Source organism: Bos javanicus, chromosome 3 (genome assembly GCF_032452875.1).
Source record: "Bos javanicus breed banteng chromosome 3, ARS-OSU_banteng_1.0, whole genome shotgun sequence".
Classification (NCBI taxonomy): domain Eukaryota; kingdom Metazoa; phylum Chordata; class Mammalia; order Artiodactyla; family Bovidae; genus Bos; species Bos javanicus.
Genome location: NC_083870.1, coordinates 114,235,589 through 114,249,604, shown reverse-complemented (window position 1 = coordinate 114,249,604; position 14,016 = coordinate 114,235,589). Strand labels below are relative to the sequence as shown.

The 14,016-nt window shown below is 43.4% G+C and overlaps 1 non-coding gene and 1 pseudogene across 1 annotated transcript; both read left to right on the top strand.

Moving 5' to 3' along the window:
* Positions 1-11,340: 11,340 nt before the first annotated feature.
* Positions 11,341-11,420, top strand: LOC133245464 (small nucleolar RNA U2-19). Its single transcript, XR_009735721.1, has one exon. It is a non-coding gene; the product is annotated as a small nucleolar RNA U2-19 (small nucleolar RNA).
* Positions 11,421-11,588: 168 nt separating this feature from the next.
* LOC133245463 (small nucleolar RNA U2-30) lies at positions 11,589-11,652 on the top strand (annotated as a pseudogene).
* The last annotated feature ends 2,364 nt before the right edge of the window (positions 11,653-14,016 follow it).

Sequence of the window (14,016 nt, the reverse complement as noted above, 5' to 3'; positions counted from 1 at the left end):
GGAGGAGCCTGGCGGCCACAGTCCATAAGGTCACAAAGAGGACTCTAATGAAGTGGCTTAGCACTCAGCATGCTCAGAAGGATAGGAAGACACTTCATCCAAGTTTTATTCTTATAACTCCCCCACTGTAGGCTGTATCATGAGCTCTTGAGGTGAATCTTTCCTACAGTTGCCAAAGCATATGAGGAAATGGGCATCGCTTTTCTTAGGTTTCTTGTAAATATCTGGAACCCCTTTCTGTCCTTACTCGTGGAAGTCCAGCTTCTGTGCCTAAAAGATCAGACGGTCACGAGCTCATAGTGATGCGGCTAATTAAACAAGGAAGCCATCAGAATGATGTGGTTCTGATGCCAGTGCTGCAATGTATGCAAACAGAATCTGGATCTGTAAATGCCCCAAGCTTCCAAAATCTCAACACTGAGGATGACCAATCACAACAGCCAGGTAAGCTATAAGCCAGAGCCAATCAATCACTGTCTCACTTTGCTTCTGCTTCACTTTTCTCTATAGAACTGTCTTCCCAGCTCCTAGGAGTAGAGTGTTTCCAAGCACTTGTGGTTTGGGGTTACCCCACACAAATCAATTTTTACTCAAACTCTCAATTTATCCTTTAACAGCACACAAATGCGAATGTATAAATATTTTCACAGGAATGTCCTTTATAATTGCCAATGTATGCAAATAAAAATCACCCCACAGCTCGGCATTAAGCAGGTTGGCTAAGGTAGCTCAGTGGTAAAGAAATCTGCCTGCCAATGCAGGAGCCACAGGAAACGTGGGTTCAATCCCTGGGTCAGGAAGATCCCCTGGAGAAGGAAATGGCAACCCACTCCAGTATTCTTGCAGGGATAATCCCATGAACAGAGAGGCCTGGTGGGTTACAGTTTATGGGGTCACAATGAGTCAGACATGACTGAGCATGCATGCGAAAGCAGATAATTAAATATATTGATTATTGATTAAGATTCAATAAAAATGGAAAAATTGAAATCAAAAGAAAACTACAGAAAATACAAAGCACCCACTTAGTAATAGAAAATTATTCAGCCATCAGGAGAAACAACTGTGAAGAACATTTATTGATGTTAATTTTTAAAACCTGGGTACCAAAGTTTATGGAGACTGGCATTGAGATTTTATATGCATATGAAAAAAAAAAAACTGGAGAAAATGGTTAAAATAATAATAGTGGTGGCTGCTTTTCCTCTTCCTGCTCTTGGCTTCTGACTTGTCTAAATTGCCTTGCTTGTTTTAAGTAATCCCTGTTTGGTTTGTTTGTTTTGTTAATCTCCGCTGTTGGGTCAAAGAGTTAAACGACCAGGTCGCTTGACAGTCAGCCCAGACTTCTACTCACCCGCAGGAAGCCTTCTGCAAGCTTGACTGATTTGTATCAATTGCAAAGCACTGTTTGTTCTTCTGTAAACTAGGCTGGTTATCATCACTTAGAAAATTCGCTTGCACAGACCTCCCTGTTGCAACTCCTAAAACTGACTCTTGCTAATTTGACCTGGAAAAAGTACAAGCCCAGATGGAGCAGGATTGGAAATGATCTCTCACCCCTGCAGGTCCTCTGGGGATGAGGAGGGCGATTTCTCCTCCAGCACACATCCCTTTATGTAAGACTCTGGTGAGACAGACACCCATAGTGGCAGTGACCCGCCCTCTTTTCTTTCCTGTCTTTGCTATTTGGCAGCATAGTTTGTTGGAACCTCACAGTGGGGCCATGGAGAATTAGAAGAAGCTGGGAAGAGTGAGGACCACGGTAGGAGAGACTAGACTGGTGTAGGTCCACAGGAAGGATGAAAGTCAACAAGTAAAACTCATGTATCATGAAAGAAAGTTGAGCTTGAACTGGACTTGAATCATCTTTTACACCATTGGGGCACAGTCCAGAGGTCATGGTTTGGGTGGAAATTTGGTGGTCCTAAGTGGTCCTTTGGGCTTCCCAGATGGTGCAGTTGTAAAGAATCCACCTGCCAATGCAAGAGACGTGGATTGATCCTTGGGTTGGGAAGATCTCCTGGAGTAGGGAATGGCTACCCACTCCAGTATTCTTGCCTAGAAAATTCCATGAACAGAAGAGCCTAGTGGGTTATGGTCCACGGGGTCGCAAAGAGTCAGACACAACTGAGCGACTGAGCATGCACACATACAAATGGTCCCTTTACAGCATGAAACAGAATTCTCATCTAAGGCACAGGTCTGGGAGTAGAGCTCCAATCAATGAGCCCATGAAGCGCATTGAGAGGAAGTGCAGAGTAGTAGGGACAGTCAAAGCGTTAGGACCCATGAGGCGGTGTCTAATGCCAGCCCCTCAACCACTGGCCATGGCACAGCCTGCCCTGTTTCCCCTCCCCCCTAGGAGCTTATATGGTGGCCCAGTTGGCCTGTGACTGTGGTGCCTTTGTTGGGCAGAGTCTACTTCCTATCCCACTGGGTGAGTTTGGGGGTGGGACTTGCTTTGGCCAATGAAATGTGAGCAAAAGTGACGTAGCCTGTCTGTCCCCAGCTGACCAGGTGGTATTTTAAGATCCATTGTCAGGATTGTTGCCGTGGCTGTTGCTTGCTTTTCTTTTGTTTTGTTTAAGCTTTCTGGCTATTTCCCTTCACCATGAGAAGACCTTGGCCCCCAGATCAGCTGCCCCTTGGATGTGTTTCTGGACAAGGGAGGATAGAGCCAGAGCCAACCTTCTGCCAAAGTGTAACTTATGTGAGAAACAAAGCTGTGTGGTTGTGTGGGTGTGAGCTAAGGTGCTTCAGTGGTGTCTGACTCTTTGTGATCCTACGGACTGCTGCCCACCAGGCTCCTCTGTCCAAGGGCTCCTTCAGGCTAGAATACTGGAGTGGGTTGCCATACCCTCCTCCAGGGGATCTTCCCAACCCAGAGATTAAATCAACGTCTCTTATGTCTCCTGCACTAGTAGGTGGGTTCTTTACAACTAGTGCCACCTGGGAAGCCCACTTTGCGGTTATAAGGGGTTGTGGAGTTATTATTATTACTATTATTTTTGCCAAAGAGTTACTTTTAAGATTCAATCCCCATAAGCCAGTTACTTAACCCCTGACAGTGCATTTTATGGGGCTGTTTTCTATGGCTCTTTGGAAGATGAACAGGGGAATGGTGGGACTGCATTTAAAACAAAGAAATGAAGGTGAGATAAGAACCGTGCCTTCTCCTGGACACTCTGTTCTGGGGATTGAAAGAGGGGTCAGTGGCGAGAGTTTCCACGACTTCTGTATTTTTTTCCCGTGAATTGAAATTTCTTTTGTGCCTTGAAAAATATTGATCTAAAAATGAAACTGGTCAAACACATGCATTTTTTTTGATGTTTTGGAGAAATGCAATGTTCTCAAGGGAAAAGACATTCATTGTGGTTGAAATTACCCTCTTTTTGCTAGCCTGAGCATGACCTCTTGTGAATGAAAAATTGCAAAATGCTTCCAGGCCTCTAAACTCAGATTTATTTTTCTCAAATAGCTGAGCTAGAAAAACCTGCTTATGTCCCTATGTTACTGAAAGTGGGATCAGACTGCTCACCGCTCTAAAGCCAATACTGGAGAGGCAAGGCTGGTGGAAAGGAAAGTTAGCTTTATTTTGGAGATCAGCGACCAGGATAGGGGGTGGACTGGTGTCCAAAGGCCAAGTCCCCTTGACAATCAGGGGCAAGAGTTTTTCAAGGGGAATTTTAGGGGTGTATAGAGTGGAGGGAAGGGGCTACATACAGAGCAGCAAAGTCAGCTCTGACAATCACCTCGAAACTGGTCTTGCCGTGGTCTGATCAGGGTCATCTTGATTGTTTTAAGTACACTTATTCTTCAGTTCCAGGGTCAATTTGTTCCCATTTCTTTGAGGCCAACTCTTGGAACTGTGGCCACAGGCTTCCCTGGTGGCTCAGTGGTAAACAATCTGCCTGCCAATGAAGGAGACACAGGTTCAACCCCTGGTTGGGAAGATCCCCTGGAGAAGGAAATGACAATCCACTCCAATATTCTTGCCTGGCACTTCCCATGGACCAAAAAGCCTGGCAAGCTATAGTCCACGGGGTTGCAAAAGAGTTAGATATGGCTGAACGACTAAAACAACAACAAACAACAACAAGTCATGCTTACAGTCTGGTCATCATGTAGTTAATGTCTTCTACCTGGTGGAGGTTTTATTATCGACAGGACAGCTCAAAGGAAATGACTCAGAATATTATCGATAACCCTTGAAGTGAGGAAGTGAGGTCGCTCATTTGTGTCTGACTCTTTGCAACCCCATGGACTGTAGTTTACCAGGCTCCTCTGTCCATGGGATTTTCCGGGCAATAATACTGGAGTGAGTTGCCATTTCCTTCTCCAGAGGATCTTCCCGGCCCAGGGATCCAACCCGGGTCTCCCACATTGTAGGCAGATGCTTTGCCGTCTGAGCCACTAGGGAAGTCGAGGAAGAAGTAAATGTCCTTGACTTTGCTTAATGACTAAACTATGATTATCTTGTGCTGTTTGACAGTTTTCCTTTGCGTCTGTATTTTCTCATTCCCCTGATTAAAGTTATTCTTTGACTGAAGTTTTTCTACAGACAAAAGGCAGGTGGAGGGCATGGTGGGGGAAGGATGGGAGGGCCCTGCTGCATTTCACCTGCAGCTGCTCCTGCGAATGGCAACGAGAGCTTCCTTTGCTGCTTTGGGAGAGAGGCTGACCTGGGAAGGACTGACACTTCAGTCCTCCAGCGTGAGCTGCCATGGTCTCCCTCTCCAGCACCTCCCAGCACTTGAATTTACACCTTCATTACCTCCTATCTGGACTTGGGAAACTGCTTTTGGGCTGGTCCTTCCCCAGGCCCTGTTTCTCCTAAAGACCATGACTAGAGTCTTCTTCCTAAACCTCACCCCACCAGAGTCTTCCTCGGATGAAAATCCTTGCTCCCTATTGTCTACCAACACCTCCACCTCCTTTCCTGAGTCTCAACAGTTCTCTCCAGCTTTCCTGCCCAATCAGAAATTCTACCCATTCATCAGGAGCCAGGTCTTTTCCTACACTGCCATCTTCCTAAACCTTTTCTAGTCTCTAATCATAGGTGATTTCTCTCAGCCACGAAAGCTAATTTAGCACTTCACCTTTAGTATAATAATAAATTATAAGATTATTGACAATCAAGGTAGAAAATCTGCATATTTAAGGGAATTGTGGAGAAAATGAAAATTCAGAAACATAACTGCCCCTCAGGGGACAATCACTGTGATCATTTAGTGAATTTTCCCCAGGTAATTGATAAGGACTAAAAAGAATGCTAATCTCTAGGGTAGGCACAGGAGTGAGAGGACTTCCCAGGTGGTGCTACTGATAAAGAACCCACCTGCCAATTCAGGAGACATAAGAGATGCTGGTTCAACCACTGGATTGGGAAGATCCCCTGGAGGAGGAAACATCAACCCACTCCAGTATTCTTGCCTGGAGAGTTCCATGGACAGAGGAGCCTGGTGGGCTACAGTCCATGGGGTCACAAAGAGTCGGACACGACTGAAGCAACTTAGCACGCCACACGCACCCCATGGATACACTGAAGCCCTAGCCCCCAGACCCTCAGAATGTGACCATATTTGAAGAAAGGGTCTTTATAGAGGTCATCAAGTGAAAATGAGGTCATGAAAGGGAATCCAAACCCAGTTTGACAGGTGTTTTCACAAAGGAGGAAATTTGGAGGCAGATATACAGATAGGGAGAACTTCACGTGTAGATGGAAGACAAGGGTCGGGATGATGAGTCGGACATGACTGAAGCGACTTAGCACACGTGCATGAAGGGTAAGAAGTAAAAACTATCAAGGAGTTGGATTTGTACATTGGGTAAATGGCACGTTGGAAGGCGACAAGGAAGCAAAAAATTTAAAGAAATCAAAATTGAAAGATACCCATATTCTTTGACCTAGCAACCCTGCTCCTCAGAATTTATCCTACAGAAATAATGGCATAAATATGCAAAGGTACTAGTTGGAGAAATCTCATTGCATCATTATTTTTAATTGCAAAAAAAAATGGAAATATCATTAATATTCTAAGTTGTACTAAGAAATGTTTGTCTTTAGTCACTCAAGCCACTATAAAAAAAGTGCCATCAACTGGACAGTGTATAAGCAAACAGAAGTTGATGTCTCACAGCCCTGGAGACTGGGAATTTCAAGGTCAGGGTACCTGCCATTTTTTTTTTAAGTTAAGAAATTAAAAGCTCAATATTCAAAAAACCAAGATCATGGCATCTGTCCCATCACTTCATGGCATGTAGATGACAAAAAATGGAAACAGTGACAGACTTAATTTTCTTGGGCTCCAAAATCACTGCAGATGCTGACTGCAGCCATGAATTTGAAAACACTTACTCCTTAAAAGAAAAGCTATGACAAGCCTAGACAGTGTATTAAGAAGCAGAGACATTACTTTGACAACAAAGGTCTGTCTAGTCAAAGCTATGGTTTCTCCAGTGGTCACGTATGGATATAAGAGTTAACCGTAAAGAAGGTTGAGGGCCAAGGACTGATGCTTTGGAACTGTGGTGCTGGAGAAGACTCTTGAGAGTGCCTTGGACTGCAAGGAGATCAAACGAGTCAATCCTAAAGGAAATCAGTCCTGAATATTCATTGGAAGGACTGATGCTAAAGCTGAAGCTCCAATACTTTGGCCACCTGATGAGAAGAGCTGACTCATTTGAAAAGACCCTGATGCTGGGAAAGACTGAAGGCGGGAGGAGAAGGGGACGACAGAGGATAAGGTTGGATGGCATCACCAACTCAAAGGACCTGAGTCTGAGAAAACTCAGGGAGATAGTGAAGGACAGGGAAGCCTGGTGTGTTGCAGTCCATGGGATCTCAAAGAGTTGGATGCAACTGAGCAACTGAACAGCAACAACTTTTCACAGCAATCTTTATTTCTGTAATAAATTTATTGGTGCTTTTTGCATTACTTTGTTTTTAAAAATTAGAAGCCACTCAAAGGTCCATCAGCTGGGGATTAGTTAAGTCAGACATCAGTGAGATGCCTATGAAGTTGTCAACAAGAAGACAAGCTGCATTTTAGTATATAGTGTGGCTCAGTCTGCAGTACTGAGTGTGTGTGTGTGTGTTGGTGTTGTTCAGTCGCCTAGTCATGTCTGACTCTTTGCGATCCCATGGACTGCAGCACACCAGGCCTCCCTGTCCCTCACCATCTCCCGCAGTTTGCCCAAGTTCATGTACACTGCATTGGTGTTGCCCTCCCACCATCTCATCCTCTGATGCCCTTTTCTCCTTATGCCCTCAGTCTTTCCCAGCACCAGGGACTTTTCCAATGAGTCAGCTGTTTGAATCAGGTAGTCAAAAATACTGGAGCTTCGGCTTCAGCATCAGTCCTTCCAATGAGTATTCAGGGTTGATTTCCCTTAAAACTGACTAGTTTGACTGTGTGTGTTTTAATATGTGTGTATTGTTTACTTACCTAAAGTCAGTTCTAATGTACTTTGCCCAGATTGTTTTCACAAACACAAAAGATTCCACAGGCATAGGAAAACTTTGTGGAATGAGGTCTATCTGCCAGTGATTAATGGTGGTTATCTCAGAAGGATGACATTCAGAAGGATTCTTTTTCTGATTTGTATGTTCTTGCATTTTATAATACTAAATAAAACATTGTAGTCCCCTGCTAGAATAACAATAATAAAAATTCATGACTGGAACCGTTTAAGTGGGATATTTTTACAGGGTTGTTTATAAAAGGACTTAATGAAAAAATAAAAACTTCTTAGAAAATAATATCGTATACTTAAAACTCACAATTAAAAATTGAATATTCAGGGCCTGAGTAGACTTTTTTCCAAAGAAGACATGGAGGCCAACAGATACATGAAAATATGCTCAGTATCATTAACCATGAGGGAAATGCAGATCAAAACTACAGTGAGATGGCACCCCATGCCTGTCAGAATGGCTGTAAAAAGACAGCAAATCGGTGTAGAGAAGAGGGACCCTGGTGCACGGTTGGTGGGAATGTAAACTGGTGCAGCCATTATGGAAAACAGTAAGGAGATGCCTCCAAAAATTAATAATAAAACTACTGTATGGCATAGCAATTTCAATCCTGGGTATTTATCTGAAGAAAACAAGAGCATGAATTAGAGAAGTTATATGCACTCCTGTGTTCATTGCAGCATTATTTACAATGACTGGGATATGGAAGCAACCAAAGTGCCCACCAATAGATGAACAGTTAAAGACGATGTGGCATATGTATATACACGCACATGGTGGAATATTACTCAGCTATAAAAAAGAATGGAATCTTGCCATTCGTGACAACTTGGATGGACCTACAGGGTATTACGCTAAATGAAATAAGTCAGAAAAAGACGAATACTGTGTGATTTCCCTTATATGTGAAGCCTAAAAAATGAAGCAAATGAACAAACAGGAAGAATCATAGATACAGAGAATGGAGAGGAGGCTGCCAGAGTGAAAGGGGTTTGGGAGAGGAGAGAAATAGAGGAAAGAGATTAAGAGGCACAAATACTCAGTAACAAAAGAAATGAGTCACAGGTGTAAAAGGTACAGTGTGGGGAATGTAGTCAATAATTATGTAATATTTTTATATGGTGACACGTGACAACTAGACTTATCATGGTGATCATTTTGAAATATCAAATCCCTATGTCGCATACACAGTACTGTAAATCAATTATACTTCAAAACAAACTGACAAACTCACAGAAAAAGAGATGAGGTTTGTGGTCACCAGAAGCAGGGGTTGCAGGGAGGGGGAAATGGATGAACGCAGTCTAAGAGTACAAACTCCCAGTTATAAAATAATCAAGCACTACAAAAGTAATGTGCAACTTGAAAAGGATAATAACACTGCTGTATGCCAAATAGGGAAGATAAGGGAGTAAATGCTGAGCGTTCTTATCACAAAGGAAAAATGCCTTCTAATCTATTTCTTTGATGTTATATCAGATGATGGATTTCCACTGAAATGATTATGGTAATTGTTTCCTAATGTATGTAAGCTAAAAAATGGTACCAATGAACTTATTTACAAACAGTCACAAATGTAGAAAACAAACTTACAGTTACCAGTAGGGAAACAAAGGGGGAAGAAAAAGTTGGGGGATTGGGATTGACATATATATACTACTGAATTGTTATTGTTCAGTTGCTCAGTGGTGTCCAACTCCATGAGACCCCAAGGACTGCAGCACACCAGGCTTCCCTGTCCTTCACTGTCTCCCAGAATTTTCTCAAACTCATGCCCATTGAGTCAGTGATGCCATCCAATCATCTCATCCTCATGCCCCCTTCTCTTTTTGCCTTCAATCTTTTCCAGCATCAGGATCTTTTCAAATGAGTCCGTTCTTTGCATCAGGTGGCCAAAGAATTGGAGATTCAGCTTCAGCATCAGTTCTTCTAACGAATATTCAGGACTGATTTCCTTTGGGATTGACTGGTTTTATCTCCTTGCTGTCCAAGGGACTCTCAAGAGTCTTCTCCAGCATCCCAATTCGAAAGCATCAATTCTTCAGTGATCAGCCTTCTTTATGGTCCAGCTCTCATATCTGTACATGATTACCGGAAAACTACAGCTTTGACTATATGGACCTTTATCAGCAACACTATTATATATAAAATAGTTAATTAACAAGAACTACTGCATAGCACAGGGAGCACTATTCAGTATTCTGTAATAACCAAAAGAATCTTAAAAAGAGAGGAGATATATATATAACTCATTCACTGTGCTGTACAGCGAAAACTAACACAGCTTTGTAAATCAACTACACTTCAATAAAAAATGTTTAAAAAATCATTATGCTGTATTCTTTACACAGTACTGTATAGTCAATTATTATCTCAATAAAGCTGAAAGAAAAACTTCACCTATAAGTGAGGGTTAACATGAGAAGTTAAGAAAGGCCTGAGCAGATATCTTAAACTCTGGTGTAAACGCTCCCTCTGGGGAGGGAGCTCTGGGAGGGTTCAGCTCTGGGAACTCTGTGAATACTCTGTGAATTTCACTCCCCTCACCAATAAGGGCCCTGACACCTCCAGGATGGGGAGGTGAGCTGGCAGGACCCATGCCTGTTTTCTCCCTGCACTCACCCTCCGGCCACATTTCTTGAGATAAAGTCCTTGAGATTGCCCTAAAGCAGTCAAAGCCCCTTCTCCCCCTTGATGGATCATCTTCACACCGAGACAAGAATTTGCATTAAGAGACTTGAAAGATAAACACCAGTGTTCCTCACCTGCGCCCGGAGTGGGCCGGGCAGGCAGCACTGGTCTGGACCTTCTCAAGACCCAGGCCTTATCACTGATGGCTGGGCTTTCTCCCTGTGCTCCATCCTGACCTGCTGTTGCCCAGACGTCAGCTTTTCAGCAACAGAGACTTCAAAGAGCAGAGCCTCACCAGCCATGTTGGAGAAGCTGGTCTCCTCCAAGCAGTGAGTGCAGCTCAGAGGTTTCTATTCTGCAAGCATGGAGCTCTCACCTCGGCCTCCTTAGGGAATGAGATATCTGATGGGGCTGCATCCTTCCTGTGAAAGGAAAAGCCCCTTCCACACTGAAACAGAGCTTAAAACAAAGTTTTCCATCACACAGAAAACCTGAGGTTTTGTCCATTAAACTTATCACCCAAAACTGTATACTTAAACCTGCTGAAGATTTCTGCTGTGTTGCCTAGACAATAAAAGAAACACATTTTCACCTGGGATTCTGAGAGAGTTCACACTGATTCTTTTCCGTGGTAGTCTTTCCTGAGTTGCTCCCCACCCCCACCCTTTGGGACCAGATTCCTTCCTTAACTATATACAGGTTGACTCCAAGGACAAAATTCGACATTCACTGCAGCCTTTCCAGAATGTCAAATTCATTAGCGCTGTTTCCAGTGTTTGCTAGAACCTAAGCAGAAGTGAAGAACAGCACACACGCACACACACACTCTCACACACACACACACACACTGCCCCAGGCTTTGCAGGCAGGACCATCAGCTACAAAATTAATCGTGATTTCTCAAGAGAGCTGATGACATTCTCTTTCAGGTTTCTGGGTTGCTGGACATTCACAGATGCTAAGTAGGGCCGTGACCCAGGCCTTTGAAGTTTCCAGCCCCACAGGTTGGAAAGGCAGTGTGATTTAGGATGGTCAGCAGCGGGGAAGAGCAGTTAAGTAGAACCCCCCTCAGACAGATAAAGGCAACCCAGGGGCTTGGGCAGCTCGGTGCCTTCTGTGCCTGGTAGATCCAAGAGAGGGGGGTTCCCAGGGGGCAGAAATGGACACAGTGATGAGATTGCTAATATGTCCTAGGATGAGAAGATGATTCTTTGCATAAAGATTAAAGCAATTGTCGATGATGAAAATAGCCAAATCTGAGCATCAAAAGATCTCTTGGTGTCCCTAATGCATGATCTCTATATTTCTGAGAAGCAAAAGGATAATTTAAAACAATAAGGAGTGTGTGTGTGTGTGTGTGTGTGTGCCTGCCTGTGTGTAAAGGTGACAGTGGGTAACTGAGGACTTATTGATGGAGTGAGTGTGTGTGTGTGTGTGTGTGTGTGTGTGTGTGTGTGTGTATCAAAGGCTAATCAGTTCTGAGCAATGATGAAAAGATGTTACTGTGGATCTTTATGAAGGTTTCTACACTTGATCTGAGCTCAGAATTAAAAGAAAAAGATTAAAGCAATTATTTTTGTTTAAAGTTTCTCAGAAAGAAGAGGGAGTTTGTGGGGGAAGGCTTTTGGAAGGGGATGGGGAAGAGACTCTCTGTTCATCAAGACTCGGCTATTTCTATTTGCACTTCCTTCCATAAGCACAGACCAGGGATCCTTAATCAAAACTCTGTCGACTGCCTCACGCCTTTCTCACTGCAGTGCAGGCTACCCGTGTCCAGAGGCTAAGGTTTCTCATCCCTCGGTCTGTTTGGAGTAACAGCAAATTCCTCAAAGCTACTGTCTCCCCGGAGGCATTCTGTGATCTCGTGAAAATGGACTTAGGTGGTTTCTGGATTAGCACTGTCCAGCGACACATGGTGACCCTTAAATTTGAAAGTAATTGTTACTGGGGATTCTCCCAATGAAAAGAAAAAATTAAGCAGAGGTAAATTTTATGGAAGAGTCAATCCAACTTCACTTTCAAAGACCCAGGCAGATAGAGGCCACCAGGGCTGGGATGCCTCCTTGTCTCCCTGGAACTGAGTTACTGGGCTCTTCTCCGGGGGGCCTTGTCTGAGCGGGAGCTGTTCTGACGGGTAAACAGAAGCCCCAGCTCTGTTGGGAATATCTAGGACAGGGTTTCCTGGAGCCTGCTTCCCCTTTCGAAGGCCACAGAATGTCTTGGTATGAAAACAGGCCCTACTTAGGAAAATTATAAGAAATCATTTATAATAAACAGGATTTTAAAAATAGAGTCTTGATTTAGGCTTGGTTTTTATTTCCAATTCAGAGCTTATAAATCTATGACTTCAAAACACTGTAAGCTTCAGTTTTCTCAACTTTAAGATGAGTATTCTTTTTTTAAAACAGTTTTTTTATTGGAGTATACTTGATTTACAATGCTGTAGTTCTACGTATGCATATATCCACTCTTTTTAGATTCTTTTCCCATATAGGTCTTTACAGATTATTAAGTAGAATGCCCTGTGCTATGAAGTAAATCCTTATTAGTTGTCTATTTCATATATAGTACTGTTTATATGTCATTCCCAGTCTCCCGGTTGATCCCTGCCCTCCCATCCCTGCTTTCTTCCCTACAACCGTAAGTTTTTCTACATCTGTGACTTTATTTCTTTTTTTTTTTTTAAAGGATATTCTCTTACACTTGTTTCTCCTCTGGTTGTTGTAAGAATTAAATGAGATAAATAAACTATTTTAGAGTAAGAACTGCTTGTCCCCTAATAAGTGTTACTAAATGTAAACTATTGTGTAAGTGTTGCAGAAATACTGTGTATATGACACAGTTGAGTTCAGTTCAGTGGCTCAGTCAGGTCCAACTCTTTGTGACCCCATGAACCGCAGCACGCCATGCCTCCCTGTCCATCACCAACTCCTGGAGTTTACCCAAACTCATGTCCATTGAGTCGGTGATGCCATCCAACCATCCCATCCTCTGTCGTCCCCTTCTCCTCCTGCCTTCAATCCTTCCCAACATCAGGGTCTTTTCAAATGAGTCAGCTCTTCGTATCAGGTGGCCAAAATATTGGACACAGAGTAGGTCTTCAACAAATGCTTATTTCTATGTGTTTGTAAGTGAGATAATGCTCATACTCTTTTAGAAAGATTGTTGTTGTTATTATTTAGTTGCTAAGTCGTGTCCAACTCTCTTGCGATCCCATGGACTGTAGCCCACCAGGCTCCTTTGTTCATGGGATTTCCCAGGCAAGAATACTGGAGTGAGTTGCCATTTCCTTCTCCAGGGGGTCTTCCTGACCCAGGGATTGAACCGCTGTCTCCTGCATTGGACTGCGGGTTCTTTACCACTAAGCCACCAGGCAAGCCCTTTAGAAAGATACTAGGAGCCAAAACCCTCTCCCAGCCATCTTACCAATAAGTTTAACCATAAAGAAGGTCTGTTTGTCTTGGGGAGATACTTCTGTTTTTCTAACTTATGAATGGATGAAATGATCCTTTCTCCTTTTTCCCTTAGGAAGCCAGCATTGAACTTAGTGTTATGCTTACTTACTCTGTTGTTTATACGACCCTTGAATAACTGATGAGTGCATAGCCCAGTGTCCAGCTGCATCAGCACAGCAGAGCCTGGGGATCTGTCCGCCCTGTGAACACAGCCAGGGGGAGGCAAGACTAGACCTCTGGTTGGCAGACTTTTTCAGAGGCAGGGAGAAGAGCCTGCTGTCTCTTTGTTTTGTGGTTGCTGTTTGGGGCTCTCTGCAGGCATAGGGGAGACATTAAGGGTAAAGGAATTGTCTCTTTATTATGGTTTATTTTAAATAGCTTCAAGGGGCTCTTTATTGTTTCTTTGTTTTGTTTGCTCCAATTGCTTCAAAGCTGGAGTGTCTTTCTTGGGAA